Source organism: Agelaius tricolor, unplaced genomic scaffold (genome assembly GCF_023055355.1).
Source record: "Agelaius tricolor isolate 1412-34295 unplaced genomic scaffold, bAgeTri1.0.p SCAF_91, whole genome shotgun sequence".
In the NCBI taxonomy this organism is placed as follows: domain Eukaryota; kingdom Metazoa; phylum Chordata; class Aves; order Passeriformes; family Icteridae; genus Agelaius; species Agelaius tricolor.
In genome coordinates this window covers 464,389-478,232 of record NW_027269351.1, presented here as the reverse complement: position 1 = coordinate 478,232, position 13,844 = coordinate 464,389, and positions in this window count along the sequence as shown.

Below are 13,844 nucleotides of genomic sequence, written 5' to 3'. Positions count from 1 at the left end.
GTCCCTGGCCGGAGCTCGGGTAGACCTGATGTCCCAGTGAAGCGTGGGTAGACCTGTTGTCCTGCCCAGGGCCGGGGTAGACCTGTTGTCTCCGGACGGAGGTGGGGTAGACCTGATGTCCCAGCGAAGCCAGGGTAGACATGTTGTCCCTGGCCAGGGTCGGGGAAGACCTGTTGTCCCGCCAGGGCGAGGACGACCTGATGTTCCGCTGGAGCGAGGTAGACCTGGTCTCCCTGAGAAGCCGGGGTAGACCTGGTGTCTAGCTGAAAACGCGGTAGACCTGTTGTCTCCCCAGGACTTGGTGACAGAGATCTGCTTGCCCTACGGAACAAGGGTAGACCTGTTGTCCCCGGATGGAGGTGGGGTAGACCTGATGTCCCTACAGAGCTGGGTAGACCTGTTGTCCCCGGATGGAGGTGGGGTAGACCTGATGTCCCTACAGAGCAGGGTAGACCTGTTGTCCCTGGCCGGAGCTGGGGTAGACCTGATGTCCCTGGCCGGAGCTGGGGTAGACCTCTTGTCCCTGGACGCAGCTGGGGTAGACCTGATGTCCCAGCGAAGCCAGGGTCGACCTGTTGTCCTGGCCAGGGCCGGGGTAGACCTGTTGTCCGGCCAGGGCGAGGAGGACCTGATGTCCCACGGGAGAGAGCTAGACCTGGTGTCACAGAGAATCCGGGGTAGACCTGGTGTCCCGCTGGAATCGGGGTAGACCTGTTGTCTTTCCAGGACTTTGTGACAGAGATCTGCTAGCCCTACGGAACAAGGGTAGACCTGTTGCCCCTATTGAGCTGAGGTAGACCAGTTGTCCCTACAGAGGTGGGTAGACCTGTTGTCCCTGGCTGGAGCTGGGGTAGACCTGATGTCCCTACAGAGCTCGGGTAGACCTGTTGTCCCTGGCTGGAGCTGGGGTAGACCTGATGTCCCTACAGAGCTGGGTAGACCTGTTGTCCCCGGACGGAGCTGGGGAAGACCTGATGTCCCTACAGAGCAGGGTAGACCTGTTGTCCCTGGCCGGAGCTCGGGTAGACCTGATGTCCCAGCGAAGCCTGGGTAGACCTGTTGTCCTGGCCAGGGCCGGGGTAGACCTGTTGTCCCGCCAGGGCAGGGACGACCTGATGTCCCGCTGGGGCGAGGTAGACCTGGTCTCCCAGAGAAGCCGGGGTAGACCTGGTGTCCCGCTGGAATCGGGGTAGACCTGTTGTCTCCCCAGGACTTTGTGACAGAGATCTGCTAGCCCTACGGAACAAGGGTAGACCTGTTGCCCCTATTGAGTTGAGGTAGACCAGTTGTCCCTACAGAGCTGGGTAGACCTGTTGTCCCCGGACGGAGCTGGGGTAGAGCTGATGTCCCTACAGAGCTGGGTAGACCTGTTGTCCCCGGACGGAGCTGGGGAAGACCTGATGTCCCTACAGAGCAGGGTAGACCTGTTGTCCCTGGCCGGAGCTCGGGTAGACCTGATGTCCCAGTGAAGCGTGGGTAGACCTGTTGTCCTGCCCAGGGCCGGGGTAGACCTGTTGTCTCCGGACGGAGGTGGGGTAGACCTGATGTCCCAGCGAAGCCAGGGTAGACATGTTGTCCCTGGCCAGGGTCGGGGAAGACCTGTTGTCCCGCCAGGGCGAGGACGACCTGATGTTCCGCTGGAGCGAGGTAGACCTGGTCTCCCTGAGAAGCCGGGGTAGACCTGGTGTCTAGCTGAAAACGCGGTAGACCTGTTGTCTCCCCAGGACTTGGTGACAGAGATCTGCTTGCCCTACGGAACAAGGGTAGACCTGTTGCCCCTATTGAGCTGAGGTAGACCTGATGTCCCTACAGAGCTGGGTAGACCTGTTGTCCCCGGATGGAGGTGGGGTAGACCTGATGTCCCTACAGAGCTGGGTAGACCTTTTGTCTCTGGACGGAGCTGGGGTAGACCTGATGTCCCAGCGAAGCCTGGGTAGACCTGTTGTCCTGGCCAGGGCCGGGGTAGACCTGTTGTCCGGCCAGGGCGAGGACGACCTGATGTCCCACGGGAGCGAGTTAGACCTGCTGTCACAAAGAATCCGGGGTAGACCTGGTGTCCCGCTGGATTCGGGGTAGACCTGTTGTCTCCCCAGGACTTTGTGACAGAGATCTGCTAGCCCTACGGAACAAGGGTAGACCTGTTGCCCCTATTGAGCTGAGGTAGACCAGTTGTCCCTACAGAGCAGGGTAGACCTGTTGTCCCTGGCAGGAGCTGAGGTAGACCTGATGTCCCTACAGAGCTGGGTAGACCTGTTGTCCCCGGATGGAGGTGGGGTAGACCTGATGTCCCTACAGAGCTGGGTAGACCTGTTGTCTCTGGACGGAGCTGGGGTAGACCTGATGTCCCAGCGAAGCCTGGGTAGACCTGTTGTCCTGGCCAGGGCCGGGGTAGACCTGTTGTCCGGCCAGGGCGAGGACGACCTGATGTCCCACGGGAGCGAGTAAGACCTGCTGTCACAGAGAATCCGGGGTAGACCTGGTGTCCCGCTGGATTCGGGGTAGACCTGTTGTCTCCCCAGGACTTTGTGACAGAGATCTGCTAGCCCTACGGAACAAGGGTAGACCTGTTGCCCCTATTGAGCTGAGGTAGACCAGTTGTCCCTACAGAGCAGGGTAGACCTGTTGTCCCTGGCAGGAGCTGAGGTAGACCTGATGTCCCTACAGAGCTGGGTAGACCTGTTGTCCCTGGCTGGAGCTGGGGTAGACCTGATGTCCCTACAGAGCTGGGTAGACCTGTTGTCCCCGGACAGTGCTGGGGTAGACCTGATGTCCCAGCGAAGCCTGGGTAGACCTGTTGTCCTGGCCAGGGCCGGGGTAGACCTGTTGTCCCGCCAGGGCAGGGACGACCTGATGTCCCACGGGAGAGAGCTAGACCTGGTCTCCCAGAGAAGCCGGGGTAGACCCGGTGTCCCGCTGGAATCGGGGTAGACCTGTTGTCTCCCCAGGACTTTGTGACAGAGATCTGCTAGCCCTACGATATAAGGGTAGACCTGTTGTCCCTATTGAGTTGAGGTAGACCAGTTTTCCCTACAGAGCTGGGTAGACCTGTTGTCCCCGGACGGAGCTGGGGTAGACCTGATGTCCCTACAGAGCTGGGTAGACCTGTTGTCCCCGGACGGAGCTGGGGAAGACCTGATGTCCCTACAGAGCAGGGTAGACCTGTTGTCCCTGGCCGGAGCTCGGGTAGACCTGATGTCCCAGTGAAGCGTGGGTAGACCTGTTGTCCTGCCCAGGGCCGGGGTAGACCTGTTGTCTCCGGACGGAGGAGGGGTAGACCTGATGTCCCAGCGAAGCCAGGGTAGACATGTTGTCCCTGGCCAGGGTCGGGGAAGACCTGTTGTCCCGCCAGGGCGAGGACGACATGATGTTCCACTGGAGCGAGGTAGACCTGGTCTCCCTGAGAAGCCGGGGTAGACCTGGTGTCTAGCTGAAAACGCGGTAGACCTGTTGTCTCCCCAGGACTTTGTGACAGAGATCTGCTTGCCCTACGGAACAAGGGTAGACCTGTTGCCCCTATTGAGCTGAGGTAGACCTGATGTCCCTACAGAGCTGGGTAGACCTGTTGTCCCCGGATGGAGGTGGGGTAGACCTGATGTCCCTACAGAGCTGGGTAGACCTGTTGTCTCTGGACGGAGCTGGGGTAGACCTGATGTCCCAGCGAAGCCTGGGTAGACCTGTTGTCCTGGCCAGGGCCGGGGTAGACCTGTTGTCCGGCCAGGGCGAGGACGACCTGATGTCCCACGGGAGCGAGTTAGACCTGCTGTCACAGAGAATCCGGGGTAGACCTGGTGTCCCGCTGGATTCGGGGTAGACCTGTTGTCTCCCCAGGACTTTGTGACAGAGATCTGCTAGCCCTACGGAACAAGGGTAGACCTGTTGCCCCTATTGAGCTGAGGTAGACCAGTTGTCCCTACAGAGCAGGGTAGACCTGTTGTCCCTGGCAGGAGCTGAGGTAGACCTGATGTCCCTACAGAGCTGGGTAGACCTGTTGTCCCTGGATGGAGGTGGGGTAGACCTGATGTCCCTACAGAGCTGGGTAGACCTGTTGTCTCTGGACGGAGCTGGGGTAGACCTGATGTCCCAGCGAAGCCTGGGTAGACCTGTTGTCCTGGCCAGGGCCGGGGTAGACCTGTTGTCCGGCCAGGGCGAGGACGACCTGATGTCCCACGGGAGCGAGTTAGACCTGCTGTCACAGAGAATCCGGGGTAGACCTGGTGTCCCGCTGGATTCGGGGTAGACCTGTTGTCTCCCCAGGACTTTGTGACAGAGATCTGCTAGCCCTACGGAACAAGGGTAGACCTGTTGCCCCTATTGAGCTGAGGTAGACCAGTTGTCCCTACAGAGCAGGGTAGACCTGTTGTCCCTGGCAGGAGCTGAGGTAGACCTGATGTCCCTACAGAGCTGGGTAGACCTGTTGTCCCTGGCTGGAGCTGGGGTAGACCTGATGTCCCTACAGAGCTGGGTAGACCTGTTGTCCCCGGACAGTGCTGGGGTAGACCTGATGTCCCAGCGAAGCCTGGGTAGACCTGTTGTCCTGGCCAGGGCCGGGGTAGACCTGTTGTCCCGCCAGGGCAGGGACGACCTGATGTCCCGCTGGGGCGAGGTAGACCTGGTCTCCCAGAGAAGCCGGGGTAGACCTGGTGTCCCGCTGGAATCGGGGTAGACCTGTTGTCTCCCCAGGACTTTGTGACAGAGATCTGCTAGCCCTACGGAACAAGGGTAGACCTGTTGCCCCTATTGAGTTGAGGTAGACCAGTTGTCCCTACAGAGCTGGGTAGACCTGTTGTCCCCGGACGGAGCTGGGGTAGAGCTGATGTCCCTACAGAGCTGGGTAGACCTGTTGTCCCCGGACGGAGCTGGGGAAGACCTGATGTCCCTACAGAGCAGGGTAGACCTGTTGTCCCTGGCCGGAGCTCGGGTAGACCTGATGTCCCAGTGAAGCGTGGGTAGACCTGTTGTCCTGCCCAGGGCCGGGGTAGACCTGTTGTCTCCGGACGGAGGTGGGGTAGACCTGATGTCCCAGCGAAGCCAGGGTAGACATGTTGTCCCTGGCCAGGGTCGGGGAAGACCTGTTGTCCCGCCAGGGCGAGGACGACCTGATGTTCCGCTGGAGCGAGGTAGACCTGGTCTCCCTGAGAAGCCGGGGTAGACCTGGTGTCTAGCTGAAAACGCGGTAGACCTGTTGTCTCCCCAGGACTTGGTGACAGAGATCTGCTTGCCCTACGGAACAAGGGTAGACCTGTTGCCCCTATTGAGCTGAGGTAGACCTGATGTCCCTACAGAGCTGGGTAGACCTGTTGTCCCCGGATGGAGGTGGGGTAGACCTGATGTCCCTACAGAGCTGGGTAGACCTTTTGTCTCTGGACGGAGCTGGGGTAGACCTGATGTCCCAGCGAAGCCTGGGTAGACCTGTTGTCCTGGCCAGGGCCGGGGTAGACCTGTTGTCCGGCCAGGGCGAGGACGACCTGATGTCCCACGGGAGCGAGTTAGACCTGCTGTCACAAAGAATCCGGGGTAGACCTGGTGTCCCGCTGGATTCGGGGTAGACCTGTTGTCTCCCCAGGACTTTGTGACAGAGATCTGCTAGCCCTACGGAACAAGGGTAGACCTGTTGCCCCTATTGAGCTGAGGTAGACCAGTTGTCCCTACAGAGCAGGGTAGACCTGTTGTCCCTGGCAGGAGCTGAGGTAGACCTGATGTCCCTACAGAGCTGGGTAGACCTGTTGTCCCCGGATGGAGGTGGGGTAGACCTGATGTCCCTACAGAGCTGGGTAGACCTGTTGTCTCTGGACGGAGCTGGGGTAGACCTGATGTCCCAGCGAAGCCTGGGTAGACCTGTTGTCCTGGCCAGGGCCGGGGTAGACCTGTTGTCCGGCCAGGGCGAGGACGACCTGATGTCCCACGGGAGCGAGTAAGACCTGCTGTCACAGAGAATCCGGGGTAGACCTGGTGTCCCGCTGGATTCGGGGTAGACCTGTTGTCTCCCCAGGACTTTGTGACAGAGATCTGCTAGCCCTACGGAACAAGGGTAGACCTGTTGCCCCTATTGAGCTGAGGTAGACCAGTTGTCCCTACAGAGCAGGGTAGACCTGTTGTCCCTGGCAGGAGCTGAGGTAGACCTGATGTCCCTACAGAGCTGGGTAGACCTGTTGTCCCTGGCTGGAGCTGGGGTAGACCTGATGTCCCTACAGAGCTGGGTAGACCTGTTGTCCCCGGACAGTGCTGGGGTAGACCTGATGTCCCAGCGAAGCCTGGGTAGACCTGTTGTCCTGGCCAGGGCCGGGGTAGACCTGTTGTCCCGCCAGGGCAGGGACGACCTGATGTCCCACGGGAGAGAGCTAGACCTGGTCTCCCAGAGAAGCCGGGGTAGACCCGGTGTCCCGCTGGAATCGGGGTAGACCTGTTGTCTCCCCAGGACTTTGTGACAGAGATCTGCTAGCCCTACGATATAAGGGTAGACCTGTTGTCCCTATTGAGTTGAGGTAGACCAGTTTTCCCTACAGAGCTGGGTAGACCTGTTGTCCCCGGACGGAGCTGGGGTAGACCTGATGTCCCTACAGAGCTGGGTAGACCTGTTGTCCCCGGACGGAGCTGGGGAAGACCTGATGTCCCTACAGAGCAGGGTAGACCTGTTGTCCCTGGCCGGAGCTCGGGTAGACCTGATGTCCCAGTGAAGCGTGGGTAGACCTGTTGTCCTGCCCAGGGCCGGGGTAGACCTGTTGTCTCCGGACGGAGGTGGGGTAGACCTGATGTCCCAGCGAAGCCAGGGTAGACATGTTGTCCCTGGCCAGGGTCGGGGAAGACCTGTTGTCCCGCCAGGGCGAGGACGACCTGATGTTCCACTGGAGCGAGGTAGACCTGGTCTCCCTGAGAAGCCGGGGTAGACCTGGTGTCTAGCTGAAAACGCGGTAGACCTGTTGTCTCCCCAGGACTTTGTGACAGAGATCTGCTTGCCCTAAGGAACAAGGGTAGACCTGTTGCCCCTATTGAGCTGAGGTAGACCTGATGTCCCTACAGAGCTGGGTAGACCTGTTGTCCCCGGATGGAGGTGGGGTAGACCTGATGTCCCTACAGAGCTGGGTAGACCTGTTGTCTCTGGACGGAGCTGGGGTAGACCTGATGTCCCAGCGAAGCCTGGGTAGACCTGTTGTCCTGGCCAGGGCCGGGGTAGACCTGTTGTCCGGCCAGGGCGAGGACGACCTGATGTCCCACGGGAGCGAGTTAGACCTGCTGTCACAGAGAATCCGGGGTAGACCTGGTGTCCCGCTGGATTCGGGGTAGACCTGTTGTCTCCCCAGGACTTTGTGACAGAGATCTGCTAGCCCTACGGAACAAGGGTAGACCTGTTGCCCCTATTGAGCTGAGGTAGACCAGTTGTCCCTACAGAGCAGGGTAGACCTGTTGTCCCTGGCAGGAGCTGAGGTAGACCTGATGTCCCTACAGAGCTGGGTAGACCTGTTGTCCCTGGATGGAGGTGGGGTAGACCTGATGTCCCTACAGAGCTGGGTAGACCTGTTGTCTCTGGACGGAGCTGGGGTAGACCTGATGTCCCAGCGAAGCCTGGGTAGACCTGTTGTCCTGGCCAGGGCCGGGGTAGACCTGTTGTCCGGCCAGGGCGAGGACGACCTGATGTCCCACGGGAGCGAGTTAGACCTGCTGTCACAGAGAATCCGGGGTAGACCTGGTGTCCCGCTGGATTCGGGGTAGACCTGTTGTCTCCCCAGGACTTTGTGACAGAGATCTGCTAGCCCTACGGAACAAGGGTAGACCTGTTGCCCCTATTGAGCTGAGGTAGACCAGTTGTCCCTACAGAGCAGGGTAGACCTGTTGTCCCTGGCAGGAGCTGAGGTAGACCTGATGTCCCTACAGAGCTGGGTAGACCTGTTGTCCCTGGCTGGAGCTGGGGTAGACCTGATGTCCCTACAGAGCTGGGGAGACCTGTTGTCCCCGGACAGTGCTGGGGTAGACCTGATGTCCCAGCGAAGCCTGGGTAGACCTGTTGTCCTGGCCAGGGCCGGGGTAGACCTGTTGTCCCGCCAGGGCAGGGACGACCTGATGTCCCACGGGAGCGAGGTAGACCTGGTCTCCCAGAGAAGCCGGGGTAGACCTGGTGTCCCGCTGGAATCGGGGTAGACCTGTTGTCTCCCCAGGACTTTGTGACAGAGATCTGCTAGCCCTACGGAACAAGGGTAGACCTGTTGCCCCTATTGAGTTGAGGTAGACCAGTTGTCCCTACAGAGCTGGGTAGACCTGTTGTCCCCGGACGGAGCTGGGGTAGAGCTGATGTCCCTACAGAGCTGGGTAGACCTGTTGTCCCCGGACGGAGCTGGGGAAGACCTGATGTCCCTACAGAGCAGGGTAGACCTGTTGTCCCTGGCCGCAGCTCGGGTAGACCTGATGTCCCAGTGAAGCGTGGGTAGACCTGTTGTCCTGCCCAGGGCCGGGGTAGACCTGTTGTCTCCGGACGGAGGTGGGGTAGACCTGATGTCCCAGCGAAGCCAGGGTAGACATGTTGTCCCTGGCCAGGGTCGGGGAAGACCTGTTGTCCCGCCAGGGCGAGGACGACCTGATGTTCCGCTGGAGCGAGGTAGACCTGGTCTCCCTGAGAAGCCGGGGTAGACCTGGTGTCTAGCTGAAAACGCGGTAGACCTGTTGTCTCCCCAGGACTTGGTGACAGAGATCTGCTTGCCCTACGGAACAAGGGTAGACCTGTTGCCCCTATTGAGCTGAGGTAGACCTGATGTCCCTACAGAGCTGGGTAGACCTGTTGTCCCCGGATGGAGGTGGGGTAGACCTGATGTCCCTACAGAGCTGGGTAGACCTTTTGTCTCTGGACGGAGCTGGGGTAGACCTGATGTCCCAGCGAAGCCTGGGTAGACCTGTTGTCCTGGCCAGGGCCGGGGTAGACCTGTTGTCCGGCCAGGGCGAGGACGACCTGATGTCCCACGGGAGCGAGTTAGACCTGCTGTCACAAAGAATCCGGGGTAGACCTGGTGTCCCGCTGGATTCGGGGTAGACCTGTTGTCTCCCCAGGACTTTGTGACAGAGATCTGCTAGCCCTACGGAACAAGGGTAGACCTGTTGCCCCTATTGAGCTGAGGTAGACCAGTTGTCCCTACAGAGCAGGGTAGACCTGTTGTCCCTGGCAGGAGCTGAGGTAGACCTGATGTCCCTACAGAGCTGGGTAGACCTGTTGTCCCCGGATGGAGGTGGGGTAGACCTGATGTCCCTACAGAGCTGGGTAGACCTGTTGTCTCTGGACGGAGCTGGGGTAGACCTGATGTCCCAGCGAAGCCTGGGTAGACCTGTTGTCCTGGCCAGGGCCGGGGTAGACCTGTTGTCCGGCCAGGGCGAGGACGACCTGATGTCCCACGGGAGCGAGTAAGACCTGCTGTCACAGAGAATCCGGGGTAGACCTGGTGTCCCGCTGGATTCGGGGTAGACCTGTTGTCTCCCCAGGACTTTGTGACAGAGATCTGCTAGCCCTACGGAACAAGGGTAGACCTGTTGCCCCTATTGAGCTGAGGTAGACCAGTTGTCCCTACAGAGCAGGGTAGACCTGTTGTCCCTGGCAGGAGCTGAGGTAGACCTGATGTCCCTACAGAGCTGGGTAGACCTGTTGTCCCTGGCTGGAGCTGGGGTAGACCTGATGTCCCTACAGAGCTGGGTAGACCTGTTGTCCCCGGACAGTGCTGGGGTAGACCTGATGTCCCAGCGAAGCCTGGGTAGACCTGTTGTCCTGGCCAGGGCCGGGGTAGACCTGTTGTCCCGCCAGGGCAGGGACGACCTGATGTCCCACGGGAGAGAGCTAGACCTGGTCTCCCAGAGAAGCCGGGGTAGACCCGGTGTCCCGCTGGAATCGGGGTAGACCTGTTGTCTCCCCAGGACTTTGTGACAGAGATCTGCTAGCCCTACGATATAAGGGTAGACCTGTTGTCCCTATTGAGTTGAGGTAGACCAGTTTTCCCTACAGAGCTGGGTAGACCTGTTGTCCCCGGACGGAGCTGGGGTAGACCTGATGTCCCTACAGAGCTGGGTAGACCTGTTGTCCCCGGACGGAGCTGGGGAAGACCTGATGTCCCTACAGAGCAGGGTAGACCTGTTGTCCCTGGCCGGAGCTCGGGTAGACCTGATGTCCCAGTGAAGCGTGGGTAGACCTGTTGTCCTGCCCAGGGCCGGGGTAGACCTGTTGTCTCCGGACGGAGGTGGGGTAGACCTGATGTCCCAGCGAAGCCAGGGTAGACATGTTGTCCCTGGCCAGGGTCGGGGAAGACCTGTTGTCCCGCCAGGGCGAGGACGACCTGATGTTCCGCTGGAGCGAGGTAGACCTGGTCTCCCTGAGAAGCCGGGGTAGACCTGGTGTCTAGCTGAAAACGCGGTAGACCTGTTGTCTCCCCAGGACTTGGTGACAGAGATCTGCTTGCCCTACGGAACAAGGGTAGACCTGTTGCCCCTATTGAGCTGAGGTAGACCTGATGTCCCTACAGAGCTGGGTAGACCTGTTGTCCCCGGATGGAGGTGGGGTAGACCTGATGTCCCTACAGAGCTGGGTAGACCTTTTGTCTCTGGACGGAGCTGGGGTAGACCTGATGTCCCAGCGAAGCCTGGGTAGACCTGTTGTCCTGGCCAGGGCCGGGGTAGACCTGTTGTCCGGCCAGGGCGAGGACGACCTGATGTCCCACGGGAGCGAGTTAGACCTGCTGTCACAAAGAATCCGGGGTAGACCTGGTGTCCCGCTGGATTCGGGGTAGACCTGTTGTCTCCCCAGGACTTTGTGACAGAGATCTGCTAGCCCTACGGAACAAGGGTAGACCTGTTGCCCCTATTGAGCTGAGGTAGACCAGTTGTCCCTACAGAGCAGGGTAGACCTGTTGTCCCTGGCAGGAGCTGAGGTAGACCTGATGTCCCTACAGAGCTGGGTAGACCTGTTGTCCCCGGATGGAGGTGGGGTAGACCTGATGTCCCTACAGAGCTGGGTAGACCTGTTGTCTCTGGACGGAGCTGGGGTAGACCTGATGTCCCAGCGAAGCCTGGGTAGACCTGTTGTCCTGGCCAGGGCCGGGGTAGACCTGTTGTCCGGCCAGGGCGAGGACGACCTGATGTCCCACGGGAGCGAGTAAGACCTGCTGTCACAGAGAATCCGGGGTAGACCTGGTGTCCCGCTGGATTCGGGGTAGACCTGTTGTCTCCCCAGGACTTTGTGACAGAGATCTGCTAGCCCTACGGAACAAGGGTAGACCTGTTGCCCCTATTGAGCTGAGGTAGACCAGTTGTCCCTACAGAGCAGGGTAGACCTGTTGTCCCTGGCAGGAGCTGAGGTAGACCTGATGTCCCTACAGAGCTGGGTAGACCTGTTGTCCCTGGCTGGAGCTGGGGTAGACCTGATGTCCCTACAGAGCTGGGTAGACCTGTTGTCCCCGGACAGTGCTGGGGTAGACCTGATGTCCCAGCGAAGCCTGGGTAGACCTGTTGTCCTGGCCAGGGCCGGGGTAGACCTGTTGTCCCGCCAGGGCAGGGACGACCTGATGTCCCACGGGAGCGAGGTAGACCTGGTCTCCCAGAGAAGCCGGGGTAGACCTGGTGTCCCGCTGGAATCGGGGTAGACCTGTTGTCTCCCCAGGACTTTGTGACAGAGATCTGCTAGCCCTACGGAACAAGGGTAGACCTGTTGCCCCTATTGAGTTGAGGTAGACCAGTTGTCCCTACAGAGCTGGGTAGACCTGTTGTCCCCGGACGGAGCTGGGGTAGAGCTGATGTCCCTACAGAGCTGGGTAGACCTGTTGTCCCCGGACGGAGCTGGGGAAGACCTGATGTCCCTACAGAGCAGGGTAGACCTGTTGTCCCTGGCCGGAGCTCGGGTAGACCTGATGTCCCAGTGAAGCGTGGGTAGACCTGTTGTCCTGCCCAGGGCCGGGGTAGACCTGTTGTCTCCGGACGGAGGTGGGGTAGACCTGATGTCCCAGCGAAGCCAGGGTAGACATGTTGTCCCTGGCCAGGGTCGGGGAAGACCTGTTGTCCCGCCAGGGCGAGGACGACCTGATGTTCCGCTGGAGCGAGGTAGACCTGGTCTCCCTGAGAAGCCGGGGTAGACCTGGTGTCTAGCTGAAAACGCGGTAGACCTGTTGTCTCCCCAGGACTTGGTGACAGAGATCTGCTTGCCCTACGGAACAAGGGTAGACCTGTTGCCCCTATTGAGCTGAGGTAGACCTGATGTCCCTACAGAGCTGGGTAGACCTGTTGTCCCCGGATGGAGGTGGGGTAGACCTGATGTCCCTACAGAGCTGGGTAGACCTTTTGTCTCTGGACGGAGCTGGGGTAGACCTGATGTCCCAGCGAAGCCTGGGTAGACCTGTTGTCCTGGCCAGGGCCGGGGTAGACCTGTTGTCCGGCCAGGGCAGGGACGACCTGATGTCCCACGGGAGCGAGTTAGACCTGCTGTCACAAAGAATCCGGGGTAGACCTGGTGTCCCGCTGGATTCGGGGTAGACCTGTTGTCTCCCCAGGACTTTGTGACAGAGATCTGCTAGCCCTACGGAACAAGGGTAGACCTGTTGCCCCTATTGAGCTGAGGTAGACCAGTTGTCCCTACAGAGCAGGGTAGACCTGTTGTCCCTGGCAGGAGCTGAGGTAGACCTGATGTCCCTACAGAGCTGGGTAGACCTGTTGTCCCCGGATGGAGGTGGGGTAGACCTGATGTCCCTACAGAGCTGGGTAGACCTGTTGTCTCTGGACGGAGCTGGGGTAGACCTGATGTCCCAGCGAAGCCTGGGTAGACCTGTTGTCCTGGCCAGGGCCGGGGTAGACCTGTTGTCCGGCCAGGGCGAGGACGACCTGATGTCCCACGGGAGCGAGTAAGACCTGCTGTCACAGAGAATCCGGGGTAGACCTGGTGTCCCGCTGGATTCGGGGTAGACCTGTTGTCTCCCCAGGACTTTGTGACAGAGATCTGCTAGCCCTACGGAACAAGGGTAGACCTGTTGCCCCTATTGAGCTGAGGTAGACCAGTTGTCCCTACAGAGCAGGGTAGACCTGTTGTCCCTGGCAGGAGCTGAGGTAGACCTGATGTCCCTACAGAGCTGGTTAGACCTGTTGTCCCTGGCTGGAGCTGGGGTAGACCTGATGTCCCTACAGAGCTGGGTAGACCTGTTGTCCCCGGACAGTGCTGGGGTAGACCTGATGTCCCAGCGAAGCCTGGGTAGACCTGTTGTCCTGGCCAGGGCCGGGGTAGACCTGTTGTCCCGCCAGGGCAGGGACGACCTGATGTCCCACGGGAGAGAGCTAGACCTGGTCTCCCAGAGAAGCCGGGGTAGACCCGGTGTCCCGCTGGAATCGGGGTAGACCTGTTGTCTCCCCAGGACTTTGTGACAGAGATCTGCTAGCCCTACGATATAAGGGTAGACCTGTTGTCCCTATTGAGTTGAGGTAGACCAGTTTTCCCTACAGAGCTGGGTAGACCTGTTGTCCCCGGACGGAGCTGGGGTAGACCTGATGTCCCTACAGAGCTGGGTAGACCTGTTGTCCCCGGACGGAGCTGGGGAAGACCTGATGTCCCTACAGAGCAGGGTAGACCTGTTGTCCCTGGCCGGAGCTCGGGTAGACCTGATGTCCCAGTGAAGCGTGGGTAGACCTGTTGTCCTGCCCAGGGCCGGGGTAGACCTGTTGTCTCCGGACGGAGGTGGGGTAGACCTGATGTCCCAGCGAAGCCAGGGTAGACATGTTGTCCCTGGCCAGGGTCGGGGAAGACCTGTTGTCCCGCCAGGGCGAGGACGACCTGATGTTCCGCTGGAGCGAGGTAGACCTGGTCTCCCTGAGAAGCCGGGGTAGACCTGGTGTCTAGCTGAAAA